This window comes from Pseudonaja textilis, chromosome 1 (genome assembly GCF_049901715.1).
Source record: "Pseudonaja textilis isolate UNSWEBS1 chromosome 1, rPseTex1.2, whole genome shotgun sequence".
Taxonomy (NCBI): domain Eukaryota; kingdom Metazoa; phylum Chordata; class Lepidosauria; order Squamata; family Elapidae; genus Pseudonaja; species Pseudonaja textilis.
This window is the reverse complement of record NC_141990.1, coordinates 309,495,924-309,501,923: the sequence shown is the minus strand read 5'-3', so window position 1 is coordinate 309,501,923 and position 6,000 is coordinate 309,495,924.

The window sequence follows — 6,000 nt, the reverse complement described above, 5'->3', positions numbered from 1 at the left end:
CATTCAATGGCCAGTAATTACTAGAACTGAGACTGTAACTTTGATGAGGGGCAGTGATGTCTCCTGGCAAAATCAATGAGCAGCAGACAAACAAGACAACAGTTATATCCTATCTTCCCTTGCTTTATTTTGCGCTAATACTTGAGCTGACTTCAACTCCCTCACTGCCCATTACTTATTCCCGAAGAGTCAGATGGCAGGAACCCCCTTGCAACTTGACTTACCATTTGGAGTTGTAACTCACTCAGACTTGTACCTCCTGAAAACTCTCCACCATTTTAATCCTAATCAAATATCTCCAAATGGGCTTGGAATTGGAGATAAGAAAAGGGCAAAGGCAGAGACCGTGAATCTACAAAAATAGCAGGGGCAGCCAAAATGTGGCAAATATTCCTAGCTCTTGGTCTTCCAATCCTGCTAGCTATGCTTGGCTGGGGGGTGGGAATGCCCACTTGCCTAAGGAACCAAAGTGTTCAGCAATAGATAGAACACATTAACTCTTATTGGAAGGCACCAGTGTGGATTGTTGGGCTCTTCACTAAAGAAAACTGGAAAGCTGCAAAAGCCATTGGCTAGGCATTGAACAATCACCCAGTTTGAAACTATTAGCTTCCTAACCCATGAAAACAACACACTTGGTTAACATGATGCTATGCAGAGAATCATGTGGCAATCCAGATAGCCAAATTTATGACACAGTTTCTTTTCATGACATTAAGGATGTCATAGGTGATAAATTGATTTTGTTCTCCATTCAGCAGTAAATATATTCTCCACTATGAAATGGACAACTTTAATTTTTCCACGTCTCTTCTAAAACTAATGTTGATTTTTTGCACTCCCACGCTCTCTCTCTCACACACAGATTCTCTCACACATCTTTGTCAGCTGAAGAAGAGTCATGTTTCCAAATTTAGGGAGTGATGGTGTCATGGTGTTCAACAATACTGTATACAAAAATTCTCTGTTTAGTAGGTCATCACCAAAGACCATAAGAACCAAAAGACCATAAGAAGATGCTGGTTATAATTTAAGATAATTGTGCCATCTACTACTGTCAATGGCTGCATGGGAGGTACCCAATAGCCCAACACTGCGAAAGAGGTTCAATAGCATTTCACCACCACCAAATAGGATCTGATTGATTATGTTCTATCAAGTCACTGTTAACTCTCGGTGACCACAGGTTTTCTCCATGATGATCTGTCTTTCTCCTGGTTCACTAATCACTTTTGTTCCTAGTCATCCTTTCCACCCCCCTTCCAACTTTCCCACCATGGTAGACTTCTCCAGAGAGCTAGGTCTTTGCACAATATGCCCATAGTAGAATAATTTGAACTTGATCATTTGTTCCTTGAGTGAGAACTTTGGATTGATTTCTTCACTGATCCATTTGGTTTTGGTTTTTGGGTGACTATGGTACTCTCAGAGTTCAAAAACATCAATACTCTTTTTATCCTGATTCTTCCAACTTTTGCTTCAATAAACTATGACAGGGAAAAACATTTCCTGCATAGTTCTAATATTTGTAGATATATGTACATCCAAACATCGGAATATATTTTCAAAGCCTTTCATTGCTGTTGTACCAAGTGCTAATCTCTGCATGTTTCTTGACTGCTACTTCCTTTATTGTAGATGGTTGACTCTCAGAAGCAGAAGCTATACACCACTTCAGTATTTTCACTGTCAGGGAATTGTGCAGCAGGTATCCAAATGAAGTCAGAGATGCTGACATGAACTTGTAGTATTATATAAATAAATATATTTTACATCTATACAGCAGAAAGATAGTCAGGCACATCACTACATTATGAGGTAAATTGTCAGGTAAATCACAGAACAGCATACAGAGCACACAAAGAAAAAGGCGGGGCAAAAAGGAAACTCCCCCTTTACATCCAGCAACCAATCATAACGTAGATTGCCTCATGCAGGAACCCATACTCTCCAACCAATCAACTATCACTGTGTGTTCTGGCCCATTATCCACTTAACCGTTCCAGCTATTAAATTAAATATCCTAACGTTAACTGTCAGTTCTAAGGCTGGCTTTTATCATTAGCTGGTTTTCTTTATATTCATTCATAGTCCCCATTTTTTTACCATGCTGAGACCAACCAAAGATACCCCAAACCAGAAAAAAAAAAACTAACAGAAGCTCAGTGTTCACCCTAATTCAAAGCATGGGAGCACAGGCACATTTTTAACAACATCCCCTCAAAAACGAGTACCTTGAATTGTTGCTGGAAGCCCAATGGCAATCAGTGCAGCTTAACAAGCAGGGATGCCACATGGGCATAACATGACAGACCATGGCCTGTGCTACTGCACTCTGGACTAGCTGTAGTTTCTAAGTGGTCTTTGAGGGCAGCTTCATATATGTATGCATATACCCCCACTTTCCTGGAACTGGGCTTCTTTAGACCTTACTTTATATCCCCATCCCTTCCAAATCCTGCTTTGCTTTGTCCGGGAGAGTGATTCTTAGGAAAAATGAGTGAAGAATGCCAGATGTATCTTCCAAGATTATATAATCCTAGCAGGGCCATCCAAAGTGTAGAGGTCATTCTAGCTGCCCAATAATAGGAAGATGCTAGCAATTGAAAATCTCTTTTGTGACAATAGAAAAGTTCATTATTTAGGAGAAGGCAATGGTAAATCACTTTGTATTTTACAGTACCAAGAAAATTACACATCAAGTAGGATCTACAAAACCCAAACGTAGGAATAGGACCACATACATACATACATATATCCATACATAATTTGTTCATACAATTTTCCTGATTATTCCCCTCCCTAGATAATTAGGTCAGTCAGCCAATCAATTAAACAATACATGATTTGTCTAATAACTTGACCTATACTTCCAATGGCTAAGAACTGTCCACATTAATATGCAGAATGGTCCAGAAATTTAGAGGATGGTAATTTTCCATGGGAAAGCTGATTATAGGGTAAATCATCCAGAGTGCTTGAGGCCTTTGTAAGAGTCACAGGATACCTGGCAGTTTATTGAATACATTGCTTCCTTACTGGCTGAGTCATTGCTCAGTGTCTTGCCATTTAAGGGTAAGCGATCTTATTTTAATTTTTGGAAAGTTAAATTACATCCAGGGAAAAACCCTGAGCAAAATTTACTAGGAAATGGTTGTGGTCAGCCCCACAGCTAGGTTTTCCAGATTCACAGTTCACTTTTGGCAGTGAGGACACTACTACTGAAATTGACTAATTCATGAACTGGATGGAGTTGGGGTAAATGAGGAGATGATCAAAATGGTAGACTTTATGCTGTTATTCAGAACATTACATTCCCATAACAAATAGTGAACAAGATCCCTAGTTTGAATAATGCTAGGAAACTATGGCTCTGTTCACACCACAAATTATCGTGTAATTTACTGGATTAACTCAGTTGCCTATATTGGCTTGGTGCACTGATTCATGAATTAGCCAAAAGAAAATATTAAATGAGATGCACAAATTCATCTAGATATTGCAAATAAAATGCCAAACTAAGGCAAAATGCTACATAAGGAAAACAACTTTATTTTATCTTTGGAGCACAAACTTTGTCAATGCCATTAGTCTCAACAGCAAAGATTCCTTTATAGAAGCAATGCATTTCAGATTGTGAGGCAGGCATTATGGACAATTAATGTAGTCTAGAAAACCCTTTTCAAACTGGACAAGACACACCATTAGAATAATAATACTACTGAGACGCCTGTTGAAGTTCTTTTTAAAGATTAGAAGTAAGACATTGCAATGTCCTACCTGTCAATGAATACTTCAGCTTCAGCCATAACAACACAAGAGCAAACAATAGATACAAACTCAAGGTTAATCGCACCAAACTGGATTGCAGAAAATACGACTTCAGCAACAGAGTGGTAAATGTCTGGAATACTCTATCTGACTCTGTGGTTTCTTCCCCAAATCCCAAAAACTTTAACCTTAGACTGTCTATTATTGACCTCACCCCTTTCCTAAGAGCTCTGTAGGGGGCGTGCATAAGTACACCAACATGCCTACCATCCCTGTCCTATTGTTTCTTTTTTTAAATTATTTTTCTTATATGTATCCATGTATTCATAACTATGTTTTTACTTATATCTATTATCTTGTAAGCAATTGATAAAAATAAGTAAATAAAAATAAAATAAATAAATAATGGGGAAAGATTCCCAGTACCGGAAAAATGCTGTTTCTGCTCAACAAATTTCTACTAATGCTGCCACCTACTGATTGATTTGATTATGTGCCATCAATCTGGTGTTGAATAATAGCAATCCCATACATAAACTTTCTCTGAGATGATGGTGATGAAGAGGTCTGGCGACTAAACCATATAATTAACAGCCAAGGGAACTAGGTATGTTTAGTCCAATAAATCAAAGGGTTAGTTAAGTATGGCAAGATAGTTGTATACCGGTCCTTGAAGGGCTGTCACAGAGAAAGAAGGATGGACTTACTTGAGGGTAGAATAAGAAGCAATGGGTAGAAGCTCATCAGAGGAAGATCCAATCTGGAACAAGGGAGAAATTTCCTGACAGTGAGAACAATTAGTCAATGGAACAGCTTGCCTCCTGAAAGAGTGCTCCATCACTGGAGGATTTCAAGAAAAGATTGGACAATCATTTGTCTGGAATGGAATAAGAACTTCCGCCCTAGGCAGGGCATTGGACTAGAAGACCTCCAAGGGTCCCTTCCAGCCCTATGATTCTATTAAAATCTATGATGTGTTTCCAGGGTGACTTTTCAGGATTCCAAGCGTGCACTTATCTCCCAATATCTCCCGACTGCATAATTAAGCCTGTGCTTAACTGTATCAGCTTTATTAATTGTATCTGCTTTGTGCTCATCAGTGGCAAAGATTTAATGTATTCAAAGGGAAAGCAACTATCTGACAGGAATTCTGACAACTCGTAATCTGGATAAACAATCCTCCTTCCTTTCCCTCTTTTGCAAAAAGTTGTGGGTGTGTTTTTTAAATGGATGCATGAAAATTCCTTTCTCATACAACTTTCCCATTCAACCACAGCCCTGGCTGAATATAGTATGAGGAGAGCAAGTCTGTAGAAACTCTATAATCTATAGATAGCAGGGCTGCACTATGTGCTCCAAACTTGTAGGTGTGAGTCAGACAGCTATATCCTAAGCCACTGCTTCCCCTTCTTAGATTGACAATTGATTTATGAAGTATAGATATATGCCCATCAGTACTGAAAGATGGAACGTTCTTCCTAACAGCAGCTCCCACGCAGAAACACCTTTTGAGCACTTGCTGGGTGACAGCCCTTAACTTACTATTGCCTGGACCAACTGCCTACAAAGCACGTGTTTGGCTGATGGGAGACCTGCCTACAAGTGTGCCTTTGAAAAAAGCCTCTGGATGTGCCAGAACCCAGCCTTTGGATCTTTGCCCAAATAAACAGGAATGTAAATGCCCGTTTGCTTTGTCATTCTTGTTTATCTGTTTTGTTGGTGGTGATTTTCTTATTCCTCTTACTTTCGGCTGAGCGCATTGAGAATTTTGAAATGAGCAAGCAAGCATAAATGTAACAGCATTCTATAAAGCACCACAAGAAATTGATGTCTGTGGACCAAGGGGCCAATTGAATAATAAACATTGATTGTCTGCTCTGACTGACAGCCTTTGGAAAACAAGAAAAAGCTCCTTCCAGGAATGTAAAGGTTAGCTCAATGATATAGATCAATGTTTTTCAACCTTGGCAACTTTCAGATGTATAGGCTTCAACTCTCAGAATTCCCCAGCCTTGCTGGTTGAGTAATTCTGGGAGATAAAATCCACACATCATAAAGTTGCCATGACTGAGAAATACTGATATAGACTAATTATTGAGCTGCAGAATTCCCTGGTAACTTCTCCTCAGATAAAAAGGCAATTGCTCAATTTCACATTCAGCAATGAGCTGAATAAACTGTAAATGAATTTTGACTAGATGGAGTCAGTGAGTAATTGAGATTGGAGAT